Genomic DNA, 27,070 nt, shown 5'->3' on the forward strand with positions numbered 1-27,070 from the left:
GAAGTCAAATATTCTTGATTTTCACGTATCTCAGAAAGAGTACCAAAGATGGGGAAACTATTTTTCTAGAAGAATTGCCTTGAAATAAAAAAACAACAGTATGATCTAAGTTTAATAGGATCCAGATGCAACATTTTTTATTGTCCTAGAATTACTTAGTAATAATCAAGGATGAGACAAAGAGGTAACAATTACAGAGAATTACAAACAGATGGGGACAGAAATCACTTCTAATGAATATGGCAAAAGTAACAGGGTGTCACTTCTAAGATTAAGTTACAAAAAGACTCTGGCTTCTGTTTTGCTTACTTTCCCTAGGCCCTTATTTTGCTCACTCTGGGGAAGCCAGCTACCAAGTTGTGAGGTACCCTGTGGACAGGCCGATACTACAAGGAACTGACATGGTCAACAGCTAGTAGGAACCTGAGGCCTCCTACTATGGGCTGAATTATGTTCCTATCTGCTGTATTCATATGCTGAAGTGCTATCCCCGGGGACCTCAATGTGATTGTAGTTAGAGATAGGCACTTTTCAGAGTTAGTTAAGTTAAAACAAGGTCAATAGAGCCCAATATGAATCCAGTATGAACAGAATCCTTATAAGAAAAAAATATGAACCTCAGGTACAGAGGGAAGACAAGGTGAAGACACAGGTAGAAGGCAGCTATCTCCAAGCCAAGAATAGAGGCCTAGAACAGATTCTGCTGCACAGCTCCCAGAAGGAAACAACCCTGCCAACAGCTTGATCTCAGACTTCTAGCCTCCAGAAGTGTGAGAAAATATAGTCTGTTGTATAAGCCACCCAGTCTGTGGTACTTTGTTAGGGCAGCCCTAGCAAACTAACACACCTTCCAACAACCACATGAGCTAGCTGGTTAAGAAATCTTTTGAGGTCTGTCAACAGCCAGGTCAATGAGTTTGAAAGAAGAACCTCCCCTCTATTGAGCTTTGAGAAATGCTTACAGAAGCACTCAAAATAGACAAGTCAGGAAGGGAAATTTGGTGTGTGGTGAGAAATGATTAATTTGTTGGGTTTAATATAAAGGTGGAAGTAAATTCATCCAAAGAGATCCTGGATACTTGAGCCTGAAGTTGAAGAGTGAGTCTACTTCATACTGATATAAAACTCTGTATCCCGAGACTACGTTACATTTCTGAGGTAGAAAATGCATGGCAAAAATATCAACATGGCAAGAAGAAAACTGCAGAAAATAAGACTGGAGTGAGAAGGAGAATCCAGTAGAAAAGCCAAGGAAAGAAATATCTAGAAGTTGGCCAGCTATAAATGTATCTTGAAGCTGAGAAGAGATGGTCTAATCTTAAAGTTAATAAAATAAAAGAAAGAACTCCTGAGAGTAGATTTTTTGTTTCTTTTCATAGATGAGAATGTATACTAGGAAAATCTTTTACACTCCTTATTTTCCTCACTTCCCTTTTTTTCATCAGTCACCTTCATAGGCTCCTTATTGCATTGAGGGTCCATTTTAATTTCAGTCTGGTTTCTCCTTCTCCTATCAGCTGGCAAGGCCCAGCCTTGCATCTACTGAATGGATAGCATCGTCTCAGGGGAATCCTTCTGCTCTGGCTCATCATGTTTCCTTATTACCCCTTCTCTATACAGTTTACTATTTCTAATTCTATAACTCAAAAACTTAATATATACTAAATTTGAATGGTGTGCCATTCGTATTGTTTTCTCTACATTTCTGTTTTCAAAATATTTCATAATTCATAAACTAAATCGATGAAAGAATATTTGGAAGCTATGGAAAATTTTTTATAAAATAGAAATTTTATTAAAAATTTATTTATAAATTGATAAAATTTATAAAATAAAATTCTACTCTCTGTTGGTAATCACTATAAAATTTTGGTACATACCTTTAGTGGATTTTTTCTATGTATGTCTATATGTAATTACTTATTTGAGTATTTTAATTAAATTGAGATGACATTTGATGCTATACTGTAAATTCATGCATAAAAATTTTAAACAGCTTTAAATATTTTTCCATGCAGGACTTTTGAAGACTACATACTAAAGCTTTTTATACTCTGTGTGATGATCAGTCTGTTACTCTTGGTCATGAAAGTGATTTTTCTGTCACGTAGAAATGCTTCTTTGTGTTATGCTATGTCTTTGAGATAAATGTCTACAAGAAGATAAGCATGTTCTTAAGGCATTTGATTTATAGTGTCAAATAGTTTTTCAGCAAAGTAGTATAATCAATCTAAGAATTGGCATTTTTTACAATAAATACACTATTCGTAGTAGAAACACAGTTGATCTCTCCATTTCTTTAATATGGCTTTGGTGTTCTGAGGTAATGTTGTATAGATTTTTAAAATATAGGTTCTACAGAATTTTGAAAAATATATGCATTTTTAACATTGTTCTTTGAGATAAAATTGTTCTACTAATTTTTCTCTGCAGTCCAGACCCACAACATCTTTCAGAAATTGAGCATAATATTCAGCAATCTAAAACTTAGCTTCTTAACCCTTTACTTGTACAGTAGAATGTTTCTCAACTGATACTTCTTCAAATGACATGACCAAATTTACTACTTCCTACCGCTCTTTCTGTCTGTTTTCTTACTTTTGTAATCAAAATTACAAAACTGAAACATTATTATTATTGTTTTTAGAGAATACTCTTTCTTTTTTTTTTTTTGAAAATGCATTTTTTATTTTTTTTTATTTTTTTTTTATTTTTAATTTTTATTTTTTTATGATACTCAGAGAGAGAGAGAGAGAGAAGCAGGCTCCATGCACTGGGAGCCCGATGTGGGATTCGATCCCGGGTCTCCAGGATCGCGCCCTGGGCCAAAGGCAGGCGCCAAACCGTTGCGCCACCCAGGGATCCTGCAACATTTTTATTTTAAAAAAATCTTAACTTTAAATTATTAGGTAATAATTTAGCTTCTTACCTTTTTTGTTGTTAATTTCACTGGTGGTTTCCATAATGTCTCTCCCTTCTAAATTGTTTCTCTTTTATAATTAGCTTATCATCAGTTATTCAGAAAGAACTCTACCACCATAAACAGTAATTTAATATAGTAACCTGAAGCCAAACAACTGTGTTTAAAATTTTGAAAACCAATGAGTAGTGGCTGAATTTCTGAGAATATACTCTGTTAAGTATAGGATAACTTATTAAAGTGATATTTCAGAGTTCTTTTGAAGCAGAAAGAAGACAAATTTAAGCAATGGTAAACATAGTAAAAGATTCATCCTTCCTATTTCTGGTAAGGAAATACTTTACTTATAGATAAAATAATGATTTACCATAGTTTGTTCTATGTGTTCCTTACCACAGTTTCAAAACACAGGCAACAGTTATATGAAAAATAGAGAGAAGTCTACACAGACCTAGCAGATTTGATTTTTATGTGAGGGTGCCAGTGAGTAGCCTAAATGTGTTGATTTGCCTTTTCTCACCTCGCTGTATTAGTTTGTATTCATTTCTCTTTGAGTTGTTGTAGCAGTATCTTGCTATTGATTGGCAATCCATTTATAATATTATAATTTTATAGACAAAATAATGTTCCTGCATTAAACTGTTCAGTTTGGTTGAAAAATTGGCTGAAAATGGAATTGATTTGGGAAAATTATAGCACATTAGCCAATTTTGTAGATACATTCCTTGACTAAGGTAGTAGAAAATGATCTCCCTGTTTATTGACATCAAAGCTAAAAGGATTATTCTCAGTGGAGGAAACAGTGAGCTGAATAACCTGGCCTCAGACCTGATACATACCTGCCAATGATCACAGTAACTACCTGATGACCTACTGGACCCAAAACAAGTGACATATTCAGAAAAACAAATTCAGCAAAGCACCTATTTCCTCTATTTTTTGGTGGGCAGAAGCATCTTATAAAAATAACCTGTGAAAGTTTGCTTTATGACTTCTACATAAAATATGCACAATTTCCTCTTAGATTACACCCAGTTTCAGGTTGTAATTGATTCCTCCAAGAGAGCCTTTCATGGATATTCACTATTGGAAAAGATTATTTCACATATTATCATTAGGTCTGTTTGTTTTTTCCAGTTGATGAAAGGTTACTCTCGAAGTCCTAAGCTTCTTAAATTTACCTACTATATCAAGGACAAGAGACCTATGCCCACAGGCAGTTAATTCACAATTATTTACTTAAAACAAACCACACCTGGGCATTCTATGCTCCTGATAGCTATGTCGGCTGGAGTGCTCTCTTATAAACACGGGTTCTTTCTTCTGCTCGTGCTCTTGGCTGGCACGCATTGACAGATCAGTTCTACCGGAGGACTAGGAGAAGAGCTTCCATCCTTGTTCCCCATGGAGTGTTCTTATGCCAGATCATACAGTACAAATCATCACTTCAATTCCTTTCCTGCACATTTGCAACTTACCAATGAAGGCATTTCTGTGCAGATAGAGACTTCCTATACATGAAATATTTAATGCAGGAAGTGGCTCATACAATGCATAGCATCAATATTGTCCCCGTGACTAATTACAGCCCATGGTCAGGCTTCTGGTGTGCTACAGATTGGGGGGCAGGGGAGGGGTTATTGTGTAACAGAGGAGAGACGGTAGAGAACATTTACTCTCTAATACAAGGTGTTACACGGACACGTACACAAAACAAAAGGTTACCTGTGCTGTGGTCCTGCGTTATGAATTATTTAATAAATCACATTATATCTGTCATAACTCAACAAAGTCTCATATTTCTATTCCACGAACAATCAAGTGACACTGAAATTGCTAATGTTTAAATAGCTAATATGAAGCTCTAGCTGTTTAATTGCCATGGCAAATGCTTGCTTATCAAAATAATCAGTTAATAAAACTTACATTATTAATTTACATTGAAATTTAAAGAAAGTGTTCTGCATAGTATAAAATGTTTAAAATTCAATACATATTTCCAAATAAATATAGAAGTTATTGACATAAAATACAGTTTTTTGGTCAAAATTTTCTGTTTCTAATGTAATGAGGTATATAGTATAGATATTTGTGTAGTATCTCATGAGGGTGAAAGTGGCCTTGTCAATATTTTCTTTGGTGCCATAATTTAAAAAATAAATAATGGCAGGCTGTCTTCTCCTGCCTACTTAGAGTTAGTCAGCCCTTCCATTTTGAACAAAAACTATATATTATAATTTCAGCAAATAAATGTAAATCTTAAAGGGAGAAGAAGTCTCTTCCTTTACATATTTGATGCAATAAATTGAAGAGTATATTTCTAACATTTCCTTTTAGTCACAATTTTTGATGAATGGAAAGAAATATTCTAAGCTTTAATTTTGTATGATCTGTGTAATCAAAGGAAGAGTTAATAAATGCATTTAATGAACATTAACATGAAAGCTAGCACTTGAACCACAATTAATGCTTACCTTGTCCCCAGACCCGCAAGAGAGGTGAATAACAGCCTAGTGGCAAGTCTGTTAGATGTGCCATGGACAGAAGACTTTTTTTCTTTTAAACAGTAAAAGCATCTAGCACCCAGCTTCCATCTGAGTGAGAAAAATGCCCAGAAGCATTGCCATTAGGCTATAAATCACTATTGGAAAGAGGTAAGCTATGTTTCCATAAGTGGTTAGAAAAAACGACTCAGCGATATTCCTGGTCTTTTGAAATGTGTTGTCATCTGACCAAGGGTCCTTTTTGAACGACTCTCTGGACTGACAAAATAACATTCACTTTATGCAGGTTACGGGAGATCAACCATCCTAAAAATTAATCACATTGGCTCAACACGTTGAATCTCACGGGATGACTCTAGGACGTTTCCTATGACTCTGCTTCCTATTGCACCTCCAGTCAGCCTGGGTAGAGATCAGAGGCTCCAAGTATTTCCCTGAAGAGCCCATCAGCTACATTCTTTTTGGTCACTGCAAGTGCCTTATAAAAGAATTGAAAACCTTCCCTTGTGGACAGAAGCTAGTACTCCTGTGGGATTCAGTTACACCTTCAGACAATCTTTGAAATGAAGTAAAAATAAAATTACAATAAAGACAAACAGTACATAATTGATTGTATAATTTAGTTTAGTAATAAAAATGTGAACAAAAAGTAACAAATGTTATTTGCAAACAGAAGCTCTCTCTTTTCTCACCATGGGAGTGGCACGTACCATATAGGGACTGCTCCTTTGACCTATGTTGTACGTAATGTGAGGGAAAAATAAGCATGCTTTAAAAATGTAGGTTGTGGGATCCCTGGGTGGCTCAGCGGTTGAGTGTATGCCTTTGGCCCAGGGTGTGATCCTGGAGTCCTGGGATCGAGTCCCACATCAGGCTCCCTGCATGGAGCCTGATTCTCCCTCTACCTGTGTCTCTGCCTCTCTCTCTGTGTGTCTCTCATGAATAAATAAACAAAATCTTTTAAAAAAATTAAAAATAAATAAATAAATAAATAAAAATGTAGGTTGTTTGTTACTGCTGTGTAATCTCGCCTCTCCTGTTAAGGTGATTTACCATTCTCTATCACTGCCAACTAATTTCTCTTCCGTTTAGTGCTCCTTCTCTCTCCCTCCCCTCACCCATATATATGGTTTTTCCTTACTCATTGTGTTTGCATACTATCAGTTGCTTCCTCTTCTTCTATAGTGACAAAGTTGTTGGGTTTTTTTTTTTTTTTTTTTTTTTGCCTCCTATGTCTTTTCTGTCTTTAACACTAACCGACTAACAACCATTAAAATTCTTAGGAGCATGGATGCCTGGATGGCTCAGTTAAGCAACTCACTGGTGATTTCAGCTCAGGTGGGATGGGCCCCACATTGGGTCTGCTTAAGATTTTCTCCCTCTGCCCCTCCCCCCACTCACACTTGCTCTTTCTCTAAAATAAATAAATCTTTAAAAAAAAATTCTCAAGTCTCAAGGAAATAAACAAGGGGTAGTGGAAGGGGAGGTGGGCGGGGGAGATGGGGTGATGGGCACTGAGGGGGCACTTGACGGGATGAACACTGGGTGTTATACTATATCTTGGCAAACTGAACTCCAATAAAAAAATATACAAAAAAATTCTCAAAAGCATAAGTCATTTTGGTGATCCTTGTTGAGCAGAATGTTCATGTACAGTTAATTGACCACTAGTCAGCCTTTATATTGATACATATGAGGACTCTGCTATGGCATGTCATTTTCTATGTAGATAATATTTTTGTTATAAATTTCCATGATTGAAAAAATGTCACATGCCCTCAAGTTTTATTAGAAGTAATGAATAGTTATTAGAGTTTCTGTCTTCAAGGCTTTTTCTAAACACTAGCATCTATTAATGGAGTAGTGGTACTATTACCATGGAGTTCATTCAAGAAATCAGCTATAATCAGATGCCATATTAAAACTGAAAAAAAAAATCCTGAATGTTCCTACTCTGCTTTTTCTGTATTAGCCAGAAAATACACATTTTAATGAAAATCACATTAATCTCTTATTTTAGGATATTTGGTTTCCTCTATTATTAGTCACTCTAGTATTAGTTGCAAGAGATGAATGATGTCATTTGATTCAATCACTGTATTCCAAATTTTATAAGAGAGAAAAAGAGTTCTATATAATGTCCAGGCACTGCTCACTCTGCTGTGCTTATGAGTTCATCTAATCCTTACAACCACATTTCTGGTTGACAATTCTTAAGCATCAGTGTATATGGACGTCAATTTCATGAAATATCCCTGGGAACAATACATCCTGAGTTATTTTTATAACTTAGAGTATTCATCCTTCAGAGGAGAAATAGCTTCAACGTTCCTTCATTTCTGTTCAATCAGTTTTCACAAATTCGTATTCCTATGCTGGCCTATTTCATTTAGTCACAGCATTACAGACACCAAAGTTCGAAATATTTGTAAAACTAGTGAATGGAATTCAGTCAAAATAGAACTTCAGGCTCATGGCATAGCATCCACCATCAGAAAAAAAATGTGAGGTTTATAATGGCAACAGAGGGAGAGAGAGAATGCATTAGAAATAACACTGGTGTTGACCTACAATATATCTAGAGGGAGGCCTGATTCTCCTAATTTCTGGGTATATAATCTTCATTATCCTCAGTTTCAGTGCTTTCAACCATAATACAAATTAGATTCAATGTTCATTATAACCAATTGGAGATTCTTATTTTGTTGACGTCTTGTTTTCCCCTACTTCAGTGTCTGTAATTTCAGGCTGCCCCTGGAAGCTTAGATTCTTCCTCAAGAACAACATTACCCTATTAGGCTAAGCAGTACCTTGTACTTTTCATCACTTTCCAAACTCACCTTTCTCCATCTTCCAAATTCAAATGAATATTTTCATTGTGTTATTTCAGATCATTAATTTATTTCATGTCATTGATGCTGTGGATGGAATTGTGTCCCTATAAAACTCATAGGTTAACCCTCAAAATGGCAGTCTAGGGGGACAGAGCTGAAAGGGGATAATCATGGTGAAATGAGGTCAAAGTGTGGAGTGGTAATCCGATGGCATTGGTGGCCTCATAGGAGGAGGAAGAGAAAGAGATTTCTCTCTCCCTTGCTTGCAAAGATGTCTTGTGAGCACAGTGAAATGAAGACACCCTGCAAAGCAAGGGCGGAGGTCTCAGAATGAAGCCTAGCTTACTGGCACCTTCATCCTGGGCTGCACAGCCTCCAGAACAATGAGAAATCAGTTTCTGTTGTTCAGGCTACCTAGTTGTAGTACTTTTAATGGCAGCCTGAGTTGACTAATACAATTAACCACTACCCTACTTTCCATCCCCCAAACCCACAACTTGCTGGAGTAACTCCAGCTGCATTTGTCAAGAGCCTCTTTAGACATCCTTAAACCAATGAAATAGCATCAGTAGTAGGAATGGAATGTCTGGCTTGGAACATGGCAATTGGATTAAAAATTAGGTTACTCTGAAGAAAATCAAGGGGCAGATATAAATAAGATTCTGCTAACAAAGGGAATGGTGGGAGGTGACAAGGGTTAGAAATGAAAATCCAGTATCTGATGGTTCTGTTTTTCTTCCCACTAGGTTTTCAAAAAAAACATAGTGACTAGTTAAAAGGAGAGAGAATGGAGGGGGGAGGCGCAAGACGGCGGCAGAGCAGGGTCCCCAAGTCACCTGTCCTCAACAAATTACCTAGAAAACCATCCAATCATCCTGAAAATCTACGAATTCGGCCTGAGATTTAAAGAGAGACCAGCTGGAACGCTACAGTGAGAAGAGTCCGCGCTTCTATCAGGTAGGAAGACGGGGAAAAAGAAATAAAGACACAAAAGGCCTCCGAGGGGGAGGGGCCCTGCGAGGAGCCGGGCTGAGGCCGGGGCGAGTGTCCCCAGGACAGGAGAGCCCCGTCCCGGAGGAGCAGGAGCTGCACCGACCTTCCCGGGGGAAAGGCCTCCCGGGGAATTGGAGCAGGATCCCCAGAAAGGCGGGGATGCCCTCGGGCTCCCTGGGACAGTAACAGGCACCTGCGCCCCGGGAGAGCGCCCCGAGCTCCCTAAGGGCTGCAGCGCTCGGCGGGACCCGGAGCAGCTCGGAGGGGCTCGGGCGGCGGCTCCGCGGAGGGGGCTGCGCGGCTCCGGGAACAGCTCGGAGGGGCTCGGGCGGAGGAAGAAGCTCCGCGGAGGGGGCGGCGCGGCTCCGGGAACAGCTCGGAGGGGCTCGGGCGGCGGCTCCGCGGAGGGGGCTGCGGGGCGGGAGCGTGAATCCAACAGCGCAGGCGCCGGAGCACAGGGCGCCGGGACACAGCCCAGGATCCGGCTTCCCCCCGGGACAGGCAGAGGCCGGGAGGGCCCAGGACAGCGAGGACGCTCCTGCCCTGAGCTGAGCAGATCAGCGGCCCCGCCCGGGAGCCCCCAGGCCCTGCAGACGGAGAGACCCGGAGCTACTGCGGGAGCTGACCCCAGGGTCCCAGAGCTGCCCCCGCCACTGCGGCTTCCTCCCGGGGCCTCACGGGGTGAACACCCCCCACTGAGCCCTGCACCAGGCAGGGGCAGAGCAGCTCCCCCAAGTGCTAACACCGGAGAGTCAGCACAGCAGGCCCCTCCCCCAGAAGACCAGCGAGACGGACCAGTTCCAAGGGAAGTCAAGGGACTTAAAGTACACAGAATCGGAAGATACTCCCCGTGGTTTTTGCTTTTGGTTTTTTTTGTTTTTGTTTTTGGTTTTTTTGTGGGTTTTTTTTTGTTTGTTTTGTTTTGTGTTTTTTTTTCTTTCTTTCTTCTTGATTTCTGATTGCTTACCCCACCCCACCCACTTTTTTTTTTCTCCTTTCTTTCTTTTTCTTTCTTTTTCTTCTCTTTTTCCCCATTTTTTCTTCTTTCTCCTTTTTCTTTTTCTCTTTTCTTTCCTTCTCTCTCTTTTTCTCCTTTTCCCAATACAACTTGTTTTTGGCCACTCTGCACTGAGAAAAATGACTAGAAGGAAAACCTCACCTCAAAAAAAAAGAATCAGAAACAGCCCTCTCTCCCACAGAGTTGCAAAATATGGATTACAATTCAATGTCAGAAAGCCAATTCAGAAGCACTATTTTACAGCTACTGGTGGCTCTAGAAAAAAACATAAAGGACTCAAGAGACTTCATGACTGCAGAATTTAGATCCAATCAGACAGAAATTAAAAATCAATTAAATGAGATGCAATCCAAGCTAGAAGTCCTAACGACGAGGCTTAACGAGGTGGAAGAACGAGTGAGTGACATAGAAGACAAGTTGATGGCAAAGAGGGAAACTGAGGAAAAAAGAGACAAGCAATTAAAAGACCATGAGGATAGATTAAGGGAAATAAATGACAGCCTGAGGAAGAAAAACCTACGTTTAATTGGGGTTCCTGAGGGCTCCGAAAGGGACAGAGGGCCAGAATATGTATTTGAACAAATCCTAGCTGAAAACTTTCCTAATCTGGGAAGGGAAACAGGCATTCAGATCCAGGAAATAGAGAGATCCCCCCCTAAAATCAACAAAAACCGTTCAACACCTCGACATTTAATAGTGAAGCTTGCAAATTCCAAAGATAAGGAGAAGATCCTTAAAGCAGCAAGAGAAAAAAAGTCCCTGACTTTTATGGGGAGGAATATTAGGGTAACAGCAGACCTCTCCACAGAGACCTGGCAGGCCAGAAAGGGCTGGCAGGATATATTCAGGGTCCTAAATGAAAAGAACATGCAACCAAGAATACTTTATCCAGCAAGGCTTTCATTCAAAATGGAAGGAGAGATAAAGAGCTTCCAAGACAGGCAGCAACTGAAAGAATATGTAACCTCCAAACCAGCTCTGCAAGAAATTTTAAGGGGGACTCTTAAAATTCCCCTTTAAGAAGAAGTTCAGTGGAACAATCCACAACAACAAGGACTGAATAGATATGATGACACTAAACTCATATCTGTCAATAGTAACTCTGAACGTGAACGGGCTTAATGACCCCATCAAAAGGCGCAGGGTTTCAGACTGGATAAAAAAGCAGGACCCATCTATTTGCTGTCTACAAGAGACTCATTTTAGACAGAAGGACACCTACAACCTGAAAATAAAAGGTTGGAGAACCATTTACCATTCAAATGGTCCTCAAAAGAAAGCAGGGGTTGCCATCCTTATATCAGATAAATTAAAATTTACCCCAAAGACTATAGTGAGAGATGAAGAGGGACACTATCTCATACTCAAAGGATCTATCCAACAAGAGGACTTAACAATCCTCAATATATATGCCCCGAATGTGGGAGCTGCCAAATATTTAAACCAATTAATAACCAAACTGAAGAAATACCTTGATAATAATACACTTATACTTGGTGACTTCAATCTAGCTCTCTCTATACTAGATAGGTCATCTAAGCACAACATCTCCAAAGAAACGAGAGCTTTAAATGATACACTGGACCAGATGGATTTCACAGATATCTACAGAACTTTACATCCAAACTCAACTGAATACACATTCTTCTCAAGTGCACATGGAACTTTCTCCAGAATAGACCACATACTGGGTCACAAATCGGGTCTGAACCGATACCAAAAGATCGGGATAGTCCCCTGTATATTCTCAGACCATAATGCCTTGAAATTAGAACTTAATCACAACAAGAAGTATGGAAGGACCACAAACACGTGGAGGTTAAGGACCATCCTGCTAAAAGATGAAAAGGTCAACCAGGAAATTAAGGAAGAATTAAAAAGATTCATGGAAACTAATGAGAATGAAGATACAACCTTTCAAAATCTTTGGGATGCAGCAAAAGCAGTCCTGAGGGGGAAATACATCGCATTACAAGCATCCATTCAAAAACTGGAAAGATCTCAAATTCAAAAGCTCACCTTACACATAAAGGAACTAGAGAAAAAGCAACAAATAGACCCCACCCCCAGCAGAAGAAGACAGTTAATTAAAATTCGAGCAGAACTCAATGATATCAAGACCAAAAGAACTGTGGAACAGATCAACAGAACCAGGAGTTGGTTCTTTGAAAGAATTAATATAATAGATAAACCATTAGCCAACCTTATTAAAAAGAAGAGAGAGAAGACTCAAATTAATAAAATCATGAATGAGAAAGGAGAGATCACTACCAACACCAAAGAAATACAAACGATTTTAAAAACATATTATGAACAGCTGTACGCCAATAAATTAGGCAATCTAGAAGAAATGGGCGCATTCCTGGAAAGCCACAAACTACCAAAACTGGAGCAGGAAGAAATAGAAAACCTGAACAGGCCAATAACCAGGGAGGAAATTGAAGCAGTCATCCAAAACCTCCCAAGACACAAGAGTCCAGGGCCAGATGGCTTCCCAGGGGAATTCTATCAAACGTTTAAAGAAGAAATCATACCTATTCTACTAAAGCTGTTTGGAAAGATAGAAAGAGATGGAGTACTTCCAAATTCGTTCTATGAGGCCAGCATCACCTTAATTCCGAAACCAGACAAAGACCCCACCAAAAAGGAGAATTACAGACCAATATCCCTGATGAACATGGATGCAAAAATTCTCAACAAGATACTAGCCAATAGGATCCAACAACACATTAAGAAAATTATTCACCATGACCAAGTAGGATTTATCCCTGGGACACAAGGCTGGTTCAACACTCGTAAAACCATCAATGTGATTCATCATATCAGCAAGAGAAAAACCAAGAACCATATGATACTCTCATTAGATGCAGAGAAAGCATTTGACAAAATACAGCATCCATTCCTGATCAAAACCCTTCAGAGTGTTGGGATAGAGGGAACTTTCCTCGACATCCTAAAAGCCATCTACGAAAAGCCCACAGCAAATATCATTCTCAATGGGGAAGCACTGGGAGCCTTTCCCCTAAGATCAGGAACAAGACAGGGATGTCCACTCTCACCACTGCTGTTCAACATAGTTCTGGAAGTCCTCGCCTCAGCAATCAGACAACAAAAGGCCATTAAAGGCATTCAAATTGGCAAAGAAGAAGTCAAACTCTCCCTCTTCGCCGATGACATGATACTCTACATAGAAAACCCAAAAGCCTCCACCCCAAGATTGCTAGAACTCATACAGCAATTTGGTAGCGTGGCAGGATACAAAATCAATGCCCAGAAATCAATGGCATTTCTATACACTAACAATGAGACTGAAGAAAGAGAAATTAAGGAGTCAATCCCATTTACAATTGCACCCAAAAGCATAAGATACCTAGGAATAAACCTAACCAAAGAGGTAAAAGATCTATACCCTAAAAACTATAGAACACTTCTGAAAGAAATTGAGGAAGACACAAAGAGATGGAAAAATATTCCATGCTCATGGATTGGCAGAATTAATATTGTGAAAATGTCAATGTTACCCAGGGCAATTTATACGTTTAATGCAATCCCTATCAAAATACCATGGACTTTCTTCAGAGAGTTAGAACAAATTATTTTAAGATTTGTGTGGAATCAGAAAAGACCCCGAATAGCCAGGGGAATTTTAAAAAAGAAAACCATATCTGGGGGCATCGCAATGCCAGATTTCAGGTTGTACTACAAAGCTGTGGTCATCAAGACAGTGTGGTACTGGCACAAAAACAGACACATAGATCAATGGAACAGAACAGATAACCCAGAAGTGGACCCTGAAATGTACGGTCATCTAATATTCGATAAAGGAGGAAAGAATATCCATTGGAAGAAAGACAGTCTCTTCAATAAATGGTGCTGGGAAAATTGGACATCCACATGCAGAAGAATGAAACTGGACCACTCTCTTTCACCATACACAAAGATAAACTCAAAATGGATGAGAGATCTAAATGTGAGACAAGATTCCATCAAAATCCTAGAGGAGAACACAGGCAACACCCTTTTTGAACTTGGCCACAGTAATTTCTTGCAAGATACATCCACAAAGGCAAAAGAAACAAAAGCAAAAATGAACTATTGGGACTTCATCAAGATAAGAAGCTTTTGCACAGCAAAGGATACAGTCAACAAAACTAAAAGACAACCTACAGAATGGGAGAAGATATTTGCAAATGACATATCAGATAAAGGGCTAGTTTCCAAAATCTATAAAGAACTTATTAAACTCAACACCAAAGAAACAAACAATCCAATCATGAAATGGGCAAAAGACATGAAGAGAAATCTCACAGAGGAAGACATGGACATGGCCCACAAGCACATGAGAAAATGCTCTGCATCACTTGCCATCAGGGAAATACAAATCAAAACCACAATGAGATCCCACCTCACACCAGTGAGAATGGGGAAAATTAACAAGGCAGGAAACCACAAATGTTGGAGAGGATGTGGAGAAAAGGGAACCCTCTTACACTGTTGGTGGGAATGTGAACTGGGGCAGCCACTCTGGAAAACTGTGTGGAGGTTCCTCAAAGGGTTAAAAATAGACCTGCTCTACGACCCAGCAAGTGCACTGCTGGGGATTGGCCCCAAAGATACAGATGCAGTGAAACGCCGGGACACCTGCACCCCGATGTTTCTAGCAGCAATGTCCACAATAGCCAAACTGTGGAAGGAGCCTCGGTGTCCATCGAAAGATGATGGATAAAGAAGATGTGGTTTATGTATACAATGGAATATTACTCAGCAATTAGAAACGACAAATACCCACCATTTGCTTCAACGTGGATGGAACTGGAGGGTATTATGCTGAGTGAAATAAGTCAATCGGAGAAGGACAAACAGTGTATGTTCTCATTCATTTGGGGAATATGAATAATAGTGAAAGGGAATATAAAGGAAGGGAGAAGAAATGTTGAGAAATATCAGGAAGGGAGACAGAACATAAAGACTCCTAACTCGGGGAAACGAACTAGGGGTGGTGGAAGGGGAGGAGGGCGGGTGTTGGAGGGGAATGGGTGACGGGCACTGAGGTGGACACTTGACGGGATGAGCACTGGGTGTTTTTCTGTATGTTGGTAAATTGAACACCAATAAAAATTAATTAAAAAAAAAAAAAAGAGGGATCCCTGGGTGGCGCAGTGGTTTAGCGCCTGCCTTTGGCCCAGGGCGCGATCCTGGAGACCCGGGATCGAATCCCACGTCGGGCTCCCGGTGCATGGAGCCTGCTTCTCCCTCTGCCTGTGTCTCTGCCTCTCTCTCTCTCTCTCACTGTGTGCCTATCATAAATAAATAAAAATTAAAAAAAAAATTAAAAAAAAAATAAAAATAAAATAAAATAAAGAAAAAAAGAAAAAAAAAGGAGAGAGAATGTATTTGTGTTCTACTTATTTATTTTTTAAAAAATGCTTTAAATTTTTTTTCCTCTGAAGAAGTTCTGAGTAAATGATTTAGAAATTATTAGAAGAAAAAATGTAGCTGATGCCTTGCAAAAGAGCGAAAGAATGACCAGAAAGTGTAAGGTCAATCTCATACATGATATTATAATAAAAAAGAAAGTTAAAGAGCAGAATGATATCTGCAGAGAACAAAATCCTACCAGAAAGATACATTCATATAAAATATGAAAAATTTTACAATTTATTTCTCAATAAGCTGGAAGACGTGAAAAGTGTTACACAATGAAGGGAATAACTTTAATAAGAATTAGAAAATCTTAAAACAAGCATTTTGGAGAAAATAGTAAATATTTAGAACTTAAATTAGAGAAAATTAAACATAAGAGCAAATGAACATAATAAAAATATATGTAAAGTAAAATATGTATCAAAGCATAGGAAATATGGTTTATAATACATATGAACATACAAATTATGAAATAGAAGATTAAAATAAAAATTGAAAATCAGGGTGCCTGGGTGGTTCAGTGGGTTAAACATCTGCTTTCAATTCAGGTCATGATCCTGGGGTCCTGGGACCAAGTCCTGAGTCAGGCTCCCTGCTCAGTGGGGAGTCTGCTTCTCCCTCTCCTTCTGCCTCTCACCCCTGCTCGTGCTCTCTCCCTCTCTGTCTCTCTCTATAAATAAGTGAATAAAATCTTTTTTAAAAATCAAAAAAGAGGGGATCCCTGGGTGGCGCAGCGGTTTGGCGCCTGCCTTTGGCCCAGGGCGCGATCCTGGAGACCCGGGATCGAATCCCACGTCAGGCTACCGGTGCATGGAGCCTGCTTCTCCCTCTGCCTGTGTCTCTGCCTCTCTCTCTCTCTCTCTCTCTTTCCCCCCGTGTGTGACTATCATAAATAAAAAAAAAATTTTTTTTTAAATTAAAAAGGGACAGGCAAAAGATAAAAAAGATTAAATTAGGAAATGAGTAGTTCTATTAATAGTCAAAGAAAAGCCAGCACATGGATAATGGGAATCTTTGGGGGAAAAAAATCAAAGGAAGAGTGCACTAAATGTCCTTGCATTTAATATTGTAAGTTGTACCTTATATTTAATGTTGTAAATAGTAAATTAAGCAACTGACTTATAAAGAAAACTATATTGTTATCAAATTTTTCCACACTGGTGATTTATACCAAAAGAAAATTGAATAAAAACTCAAGAAATGAAAATGTTGGGCAGCCCAGGTGGCTCAGCATTGAGTACCTGCCTTCAGTCCAGGGCATGATCCTGGAGACCTGGGATCGAGTCCCACGTAGGGCTCCCTGCATGGAGCCTGCTTCTCCTTCTGCCTCCCATGAATAAATAAATAAAATCTTAAAAAAAAAATGAAAATGTTACCCACAAATTTTACATCTAGCAAAACTGACTTTTTCACACAAAGTTTACAAACTGTTGTTGAAATGTATAAACTGAGGAAATATGGTTCCCTTTTCTGAGGAATCTAGTAGAGGGCAACCATTTAGACAATCAAGATAACAAGGGAGACATTGACATAAGAACTAGTGATGAATGTTAAATATAGTTGCTTGCAGAATTAATTCTAAATGAGAATTAAAGAGTATTTTAAAAAGAGAGTATAGTATACCCAGACCATATGGATATACCACATCTCCATCAAGAATGGTGAGGAAGTGTGGGAAATATGGATAGATAAATAGATTGATAGATAGATGGATAGATAGATTGATAGATATTGATATAACTCAGAAATATTTTTTGAGAGTTTTCAGTGGATGTGCTGACATTATTATTGTTATTCTAAAACTATGTGTAATTATGGAGTTTGCTAATTCTGTGATTGCTGGTGGAATTAAAACCAGGATTCTGATTTATTGTGAGGAAGAAAGATGTAATACAAATACTTAATTAATTTTTTTAAATTTTATTTCAATTCCATTTGCCAACATATAGTATAACACCCAGTGCTCATGTCATCAAGTGCCCTCGTCACCCAGTTACCCTACATCTCCCCCACCTCCCCTTCTGCAACCCTTTGCTTCCCAGAGTTAGGAGTTTTTCATAGTTTGTCTCCCTGTCTAATTTTTCCCACTCAGTTCCCCTCCTTTCCCCTATAATCCCTTTCACATTTCTTATATTCCACATATGAGTGAAACCATATGATAATTGTCTTTCTCTGATTGACTTATTTTATCAAGAGTATTTATCCTGAGAAAGATATATATATCTGAAATATCTATTTATAGTATATGCATATATATTGTATGTATACGTCTGTATATGTATTGTGTATGTATACACATATTTATATCTAGTTTCACCACCAAAGTTCAGATACAGCGATCATCTCAGGAAAAATTAGAATCTCGCACCGAGCACCCAAGCTGTAGTCTTGAAATACCACTTACCATCAAAAGATACTAGGGCGGGGGATCCCTGGGTGGCTCAGTGGTTTGGTGCCTGCCTTGGCCCAGGACGCCATCCTGGAGTCCAGGGATCGAGTCCCGCATCGGGCTCCCTGCACGGAGCCTGCTTCTCCCTCCTCCTGTGTCTCTGCCTCTCCCTCTGTGTCTCTCATGAATAAGTAAATAAAATCTTTAAAAAAAAAAAAAAGATACTAGGGCTGCTTGGAAAAATATCTGATGGAAGATCTGGGGCAGAAATGTTAAAATCTAGAAAACTTTGTTATAAAAATTGGTGATGAAGCTATCAAAGATTACTTGGGTCTGGTCAAAAGGAGCCAATTTGAAGAAGTTCCCATGACTGGAGGGACAAGATAATTCGTACTTTAATTAGGATAATTAAAATTCATTTCAATCCATCAGTATGTTCTCTTAAAAAACAGATAATTCAAGGGAAACAAGCATTTATCTTGAAACAAAGATAAATAAATAATAAATGAGAAGACTATCTCTTTATAATAATGTTTCAACTTAAAAAAAGCAATAAATGATAGAATTGGAATGTCACTAATTTTCGATCCCAAGGAATTAATGGATCTAGGCATGGAGTATCAACAGCTGCCAACATCTCACACACACACACACACACACACACACACACACACACGGAAACCATGTGGCATATGCCTAAGACCATATGCCTATATAGTCTTCTCAAAGGGATTGAACAGGAGGCATGTTAAACCTCGGGATTTACCTGTCCATTTGGAGAAAATAGAGGAACATAGAGATCTTTCAAATCCATCTGAAATCAGCAAATTCTAGCCTGTGTGAAACGCCATAGGTCAAATAGATTCTTCAACTATAAATCGTAAAGGCAAAGGAAAGGAGGGGAAACTTATAGACTAAAGGATTGAAAATCATACCAAATTTTGTTTTGACGTTGGGCAAATCTACAGTGCTTAGGGATATACACTCTGGTGATGAAACTAGAAAGAAACAAAAATGGCTATCAGGGAAGTTAAGACCGTGGATACTTTGTGGGGAGAGAGAAGGATGTAATTGGGACTGGGAAGTCTTGGTGGCTGGCAAAATTCTCGGCCAGTGGTGGTTACGAAGTCTTCATCTTCATTATTTAAGTGTGTGCGATCTGTGTTCACCACCACAAAGTAAAGTGGATTTCTTCTCTTAGCACCGTCCTGTCTTCTCTCACAAGAAGCTATTCCTTGTAACACGCAGGTGTATATCCTACCAGAGATTTTTCTGACCCTTCATATGTGTGCCAGACAGATAGAAGGATGGGCAGATATATCTAGGCATATAGACACATATGTAGTAGTAACCATAAACATAAACTTATTGAAGTTTTTGTGTATTTATAGAAATGCAATCAGGGTATACCTATAACCCACTGACTACTTTTTCTCACTGAAAAAATATGTCTGTGATATATTTTCCATTTCTACTTTAACTGCATCCTCTTGAATGGCTATGCAATATTTTTTAGAGTAGCCTAAAATTATTTAATGTGTTTATTAATTATTGTGTATTTACAAATATCTATAAAAATATGAAAGATATGAACAACAGTGATACAATGAAGATTCATGTCCCCATCACCAAGTTTAAAAAGGAGCCAATAACTTTGAAATTGTCTGTATCTTAGATATTGTCTTATTCCTTTTCATGGGTTATTTTACAAAGGAACTTGGGTATTGTCAAAGTTTCTTGTTCTGTGCTCCTATCTTCAAGATTTTACTACATTTCTTTAAATATATTATAAATAGTTATTTTAAAGTCTGTGTCTGATAATTCCAATATCCAGTTTTGAGATCTGGAGATTATAGTGTCTAGTATTTCCATTTGTCATGGCATCTTATCTTCTTGTACATTTTGTGATTTTTTTTTACATGAGTTTATAATTTTTGGATCTTTATTTATGGAAATCGGGTTGAAGCTTGGATTAGAGGTGAGTATTTTTTTCCTAGTGAAAATTTGCATATGCTTTTGATATATGCCTGGCTGCACTACTAATTGGGAACCATTTTCAAATGAATTCTCAACCTGAGGTTTTGAAGGCTACCACACAAAGGTGAAATTTCTCATCACTGGCTCTTCAGTGTCTACTTACGAGTGCATGGAACAAAGTAAAAAGTCAATACAAATAGCCAAGAGAGCTATATTTAACACTGTGGTAGGCACTTTAAAATGTGAGTTACAGGGATATGACTGTTTTTTGTTCTATTTATAATGCTGACAGCTTTCTTGTGTTTTATGTGTTATCTCATTTTATCCTCAAACTACTCTAGAAAGTCAATATTAGCAACATTCTATAGTTAAGGAAACTGAAGTTCATAAAATTCATCTTTTTCCTACAACACTCTCCATTTGTGCCTATTTTGCTGCCACGTGCCGCTACCATGGGGCCTGGCAGGGGTGCAACTGTCCGTCCTATTTCTCATTACTGCTTGCAGCCCATTTCTCCTTTCCTTTCAGAGTGCCTGATTTCAGGCTGGGTCTGCTAGTTTTCCTGTCATCTAGAGTTTGCAAGGTTCTTCTTTTAGTTGTTAAATATCTTAGTACCCACCTCATTCCCTTTCTAACTTTATTATTATTCCATGTAACTATAACCTCCACTTTACTGGTGTGTTCAATACTTTGCCTCTCAAAATTCTCTTTCTCTTTTAGCTTCTCTCCAATTCTTGCTCCTGTTGAAACATCCAATCCTTTGACTCAACCTATTCTTCACTGTCCCATCTGCCTTATCTTATTCTCAATTTTCTCTTTCCTCATGCAGGCCTCTGTGATTAATCACTTTAATCATTCCCCTGTAGAGGCCCTTGACTCCTTTGCCTTCCTCTAGCGCTTTCACAAGGTGCCTGGCAAAGTGTCAAGCCTGATTAAGCTCGTCCTTCTGCTTACTCTGTGCTGCCCCTGGACATCCGAACACGCCTGAAGAAACAACAGACCATGCTAACCGCTCTGCACTTCGAATTTATGGTCCCTGATCCTCAGCAGGCACTAGGGGTGCGAAGCAGTCTTAGATTTTCGTAGTAGCCATACTTGCCTACTCATCAGAAGGACTGCTTCATATTTCCCTTCTTTCAAATATCATAAACCCTGTCGCTTTCTTCACTGACAGTTAAAGCTATTTTTGCTTCACTGATAACCTAGAAGCCACTAGGAGAGAAGTCTTCTTATGATCACATCTTTCAATCTCCGTTTACATATACTCATTGCTCATGAACCAGTTACACTTTTGCCAGCAAGCAGCAAAATACACTACTAAAATTGGTTTTATTTTCTTTTAAGATTTTATTTATTTATTCATGAGAGACACACGAGAGAGGCAGAGACACAGGCAGAGGGAGAAGCAGGCTCCCTGCGGGGAGCCTGACGTAGGACTCGATCCCGGGTCTCCAGGATCACGCCTTGGGCTGAAGGTGGACACTCAACCAGTGAGCCATCCTGGTGCCCCCTAAACTGGTTTTAAAATAGAATTTTAAACATCACTTTAGTTTTTTCAAAGATATTATTTATTCATGAGAGACAGAGAGAGAGAGAGGCAGAGACACAGGCCGAGGGAGAAGCAGGCTCCATGCAGGGAGCCCAACAGGGGACTCGATCCCGGGACTCCAGGATCAGACCCTGGGTTGAAGGAGGCGCTAAAACGCTGAGCCACCCGGGCTGCCCCAAAATATCACTCTAGAGAAGACCAGAGATATGTGGTTTCAAGGCTAATTGATTCTGTAGTTCAAAAACGTTAGGGCTCTGGGTGGTTTCACTATGATCTTCTTGATTGTAAGATAGCTGTCACAATTCCAACATCATGCCCCAATATACCCGAACATAGATAGCAGGAGTTTTCCTTTGAATATCTCTTCTTTTTAATCAAGGAGGAGAAAAGTTCCCCATATCTTCAGTAAACTCTCTCTGATGTCTCTTTGAGTATATTGGATCATGTACCTACCCCTAAACCAATTGTTACGCAAAGGAAATATGGTTGGTTAGTCTGTTGAAGGTCCATTGATTGTAGGCCTATCTTACCATAATTTGAATTATGTTAGAAAGGATGAGGAGGATACAGCAGTTTTGGAGACAACCTGCATTATGTATTGCTCCTTTGTATTTTTCTTTCCCCACTGTTACAGTGGATGGCCTGTCTCTATGCCTATTAAAGATCAGTCCCTTCATTTATGTACTGGATCCCATTTCCTCTTGTTGCATAAGGATGTTGTGTCAAATAACTTCTATTTCCTTTGCATCAACAATTTCTCTCTTTCTAATCAATTATTCCCATTAACTTACAAATGTGCTATAATATTTCTTAGCTGAAAAATTCCTCTTTGTGACCTGAAGTCCTCTCTCCAATTACATCGGAGAAACAAAAATTATTTAAAGCATTGTGTATAATTGTCTTGTTTTTATCTATTATCTCTAGTTCGATTGAATTATTGGTAACCTGTGTTGCATTTTAAGACTAATTAAAGTCATTATAATTATTGTTGTTGGGGTGCCTGGGTGACTCAGTGGTTGAGCATCTGCTTTTGGCTCAGGTCATGATCCCGAGGTTCTGGGATCGAGTTCCACATTGGCTCCCCACAGGGAGTCTGCTTCCCTCTGCCTGTGTTTCTGCCTCTCTGTGTCTCTCATTAATAAATAAATAAAACCTTAAAAAAATTATTATAGTTTACCCTCACCACAAGTGTGCTCTCTCTCTCTCTCTCTCTCTCTCTTTTTTTTTTTTGTTATATCTCTGTCATTTTACAGTTGCATTCTTTATTTCAATTAATGCTAAGTAGAACAAGGAGGGCTGGGGAGTGAGAATTGAAGAATAAGAAGGAGATAATGAGGCTGTGGGGAAAATATCAGCAGAATGATTGGAAAAGCATGGAAATAGATGGAGTAAAGGGACGACATTCTTGTATGAGGGGCTATCATGGCCAAAGCCTTTAGAGAGTGGTGATCCTTTATTAAAGCAAGGCAGAAGACAATTTACATCTTTGTGGACTCCAATTTGTCTAGTATCTTGTCTAGTAAATTCATCTAGCAAAATGCTTTGCTTAAAAATAGGTACAAAATAGTTATTTGTGAATTTAAGTTTAAATTTTTTAAATTTTAAAATAATTTTTAAAATTAAATTTTTCACTCTGCAGAATATTTTCAGAAAGACTCACCAAGCATCACATGTAATTTGTATAACCGCTTAGCAAATTAGGTTAAACAAGAATTGATTATCTTTGTTCTACTACGTGTTGATTTGGAGCCACTTCGCCTCTGTGAACCCCAGTAAAATGGGCATAAAGGCCATCGTTAATAAGGCTTTAGCGAGGCTTGAATTAACTCAGCACCTAGCACATAGCAAGCATATCCGTGTGACGTGACCTGTTAATATTATTAACACTTACCATTTTAAACATAGAGAAGCTGAGGTTCATAAAGGTTAGAAGTACCCAACTGGAGAGTGATGAGTTCTTGACCAAATCCTGGTCCTTTCATTTCAATTCAATGATCTTTCTACTTTACCATCTTGTTGGATTCAGTGGATGATTTAGACATAAATTTGATTCCAGACAAACTTTTATTTCCTTTGGGAGAGTGATATTTGTCTCCTTTCCTGACAATGAGAATTAAAAAACTGATTAGCTATACCTCTGTGCTCTGGCTGCTGAGCAGCTGAATCAAATTTAAAGTGTAATCATAGCAATTATCTGCCTTTATTGCCTTTATCTTCATTGCCTTTATCCCTGTCTTATTTGTATTCTGCATTTTCCTGGTAATTACTTTTTACATATATTTTCTTAGTAGCTGTTCTCCCGAATTTCGTAGAAGAATTACTCACCATTGCTGAACAAATAAATCTCGGCAACTACCATTGTTGGAAGTTGCAACGTAGAGTTGCCCACGTGAGAAGTAGATGGATTGCAAGCCAAAGCCCACAGTTTGGAGCTTCCACCCTTGTGGCTCTTTATTTAGGGCTCATAATTTAAACCACTATTTGTTTTCTCTGCCTGTGATGTCTTAATATATGCAGGACGGTTCTTCCAATTGTCAGTTGCACAAGCCTCCTTTTGTTTCTCAGGCTCAGCTGCTCTGGGGAACAACAGTCTTTCTTTTGAAGTGCTCACACCAGGGTTCTTCAGAATCAACACATTTGCCACAGAGCCTCTACATATTTTCAACCTCAATCTCTTTTTAAGTTGAGATATAATATACGTAATTAAGTGTGTAAAGTACATTACTCTTAGTTATGCAGCGTAACAACTATTTGTTCGTGTTTACATTATTTTAACCACCACCCAGGCCAAGATCTAGAACATGTCTTGTATTCTATAAGATTCCTTTGTGCCCCTCTTATCTACTCCACCACCTTCAAGAGGCAACCACTATTCTGGCTTCTAGTATCATCAGCTAGTTTTACCTGTTCTTGAACTTTCTCTAAATGAAATGATATAGAATGAACTCTTTTGTGTGTGTTTTTCTTCTACTCAATATATCTTTGAGATTCATCCATGTTTTTTCTTGTGCCTGTATTTGGTTAGTGTTGTTGTTTGCTATACCTGTAAATGGCTATATTTTGCTAATACAATAGGTCATTCTTTTTTATTGTTATGTCATATCCCATTGTATATATGGGATACAATGGGATGTATATATGGCATATATATATATCCTATATATATATAGGATACAACTCAAATGGCTATCAAAGTGGCATTTGAGTTGTATTAAGTGTGGAACTACCATGAGTAAAGCCATTTTGAACATTCTATATTGAGTTGATTTTTTTTTTTTTTATTTATGATAGTCACAGAGAGAGAGAGGCAGAGTCATAGGCAGAGGGAGAAGCAGGCTCCATGCCCCGGGAGCCCGATGTGGGATTCGATCCCGGGTCTCCAGGATCGTGCCCTGGGCCAAAGGCAGGTGCCAAACCGCTGCGCCACCCAGGGATCCCTCTATATTGAGTTTAAATCCATCTAGGTATTTATGTGATTCAAAAGAGGCAAAATCATAGAACAAGATATTTTAGTTTCCTTCATTACTCTTTTTCTTGCGAATATCCTCAATTTTTTATAAAAAATATGATAAAGATGGAAGTTTTACAAAGAAGGAAAAATGAAACTAAAAGTCCCAAAATACCAGTTAGAAGGCTAGGATAGCCTAACTTGCTATTAAAAATGTTTCTCTCGGGGATCCCTGTGTGGCTCAGCAGTTTGGTGCCTGCCTTTGGCCTAGGACATGATCCTGGGGTCCCGGGATCAAGTGCCGCATCACGCTCCCTGCATGGAGCCTGCTTCTCCCTCCGCCTGTGCCCCTTCCCCCCTCTCTCTCTCTCTCTCTATTGTGAATAAATAAATAAAATCTTTAAAAAATATATTTTAAAAAATGTTTCTCTCTACTGTTTCTTTGTGATAACAAAACAAAACTTTTCGGTCTTTTTATCCCCCTCCAAAAAAATTTTCGTTTTTACACATCATTCTTACCCTATTTACTTTGTACCCACAACAGAAAAGACTTGTTCTTCTGTGGCTATTCCCTACAGAATATTTTCCTTCTCAGTTCTAATTTATATTCCTTTCCCTTTAATACTGTGCTTTTATTTCTTTGCTTATCTGAGGTGGAAGCAAGGGAAACCCAGTGCTTTTTCTACTCTGATATAATCGGAAGCTCACTGGCAATGTCTCTCTACGTTTATATACTGCTTTCCCTGTGCTCACAAAGTATTCCCTTTTTTATCTTATGTAACCGGTAATATCTTATAGGAATGTTGATTTTAAAAGATCCTCCAGCTTTTCTTCATCCTTACAAAAGTTCTGAACCATTTTACATAAAGACATACAATTTTTGTGCCATCTTATTCACCAACATTGTTGATAGATTGAAATATATTAAAAATTTCAGAATGGCTTTCTCCTTTATCTCATCTTTTTCTTATTATCTGTATGCTTCATTTCTTATCAACTTTTTACAGAGATCTGATTTCTTATTGGGTTCATCATTGCATTATCATTTCTTACTTATGTTAGAGCACGTGTATGAGTTTTGAACTCTTATCTATATTTTTTCCAGGGATTCAAAATCTAAGTATACACTTCTCTATTACAAATGAATGGAATAATATTACTGAAATAGAGGTAGGAAAGTATGGGCAAGTGTAACACACAGCTGACTTCTGGCTATGTTTCTACATGGCCTTTCTTCAAGGCACACACACTAAACCACACCACACCACACCACACCAAAGGGAAAAAAACGGAAAGGGAGAGAGGAATATTTTTTACTCTTACAAGGCCACTAATCTCATCATTAAGACCCCACCCTCATGACCCAATCTAATCTTAATTCCCTCTCAAAAGACATCTCCAAATACCATCACATTAAGAGTTAGGGCTTCAACAAATGAATTTGGGGGGGACCAAACTGTCAGTCTGTAATATCCTCATTACTCTTATAGGAGAAAACACACTTTATCTCATTTTTTTTTCCCTAAAAGCAGAGGACCTGGAAGGAAGTTCCTATAGTATCTAACTATCAAATCTAATCCAACCTTACCTATCCTGTGCATAAGCTATTGTGAATATCACCAGTGGTTGGAAATCTCAGCCTGGGGCAGCCTTGGTGGCACAGCGGTTTGGCGCCGCCTGCAGCCGGGGGTGTGATCCTGGAGACCCGGGATCGAGTCCCACGTCAGGCTCCCGGTGCATGGAGCCTGCTTCTCCCTCTGCCTGTGTCTCTGCCTCTCTCTCTGTGTGAGTGTCTCTCTCTCTCTGTGTCTCTCATGAATAAATACATTTAAAAATAAATAAATAAAAAATAAAACAAGACAGAAGCCTAGTTTCAAAGGAGGGGGTGGGGAGAAACAGAAATAGATCCTGTATCTTTGATTGCCAAAGTTGTAGGACTAGAGACACTTCAGCCACATTTCAAATCTCTTCACCATGTTCAAAACAAGCCAGGATAAAATCAGCCAGGATAATG

General features: G+C 38.7%; 1 long non-coding RNA gene across 1 annotated transcript in view; it reads right to left on the reverse strand.

Annotated features, from left to right (window-relative positions):
* The window catches only part of LOC140598164 (uncharacterized), an 83,090-nt gene extending 59,066 nt beyond the window's left edge, over window positions 1-24,024 (reverse strand). Inside the window, exons 1-2 of the long non-coding RNA XR_012000282.1 lie at window positions 23,934-24,024; window positions 23,500-23,708 (exon numbers count right to left, since the gene is read on the reverse strand). This is a non-coding gene — a long non-coding RNA (uncharacterized lncRNA). The remainder of the gene's footprint in view (window positions 1-23,499; window positions 23,709-23,933) is intronic.
* Window positions 24,025-27,070: the final 3,046 nt, after the last annotated feature.

This window comes from Vulpes vulpes, chromosome 3 (genome assembly GCF_048418805.1).
Source record: "Vulpes vulpes isolate BD-2025 chromosome 3, VulVul3, whole genome shotgun sequence".
Lineage (NCBI taxonomy): Eukaryota > Metazoa > Chordata > Mammalia > Carnivora > Canidae > Vulpes > Vulpes vulpes.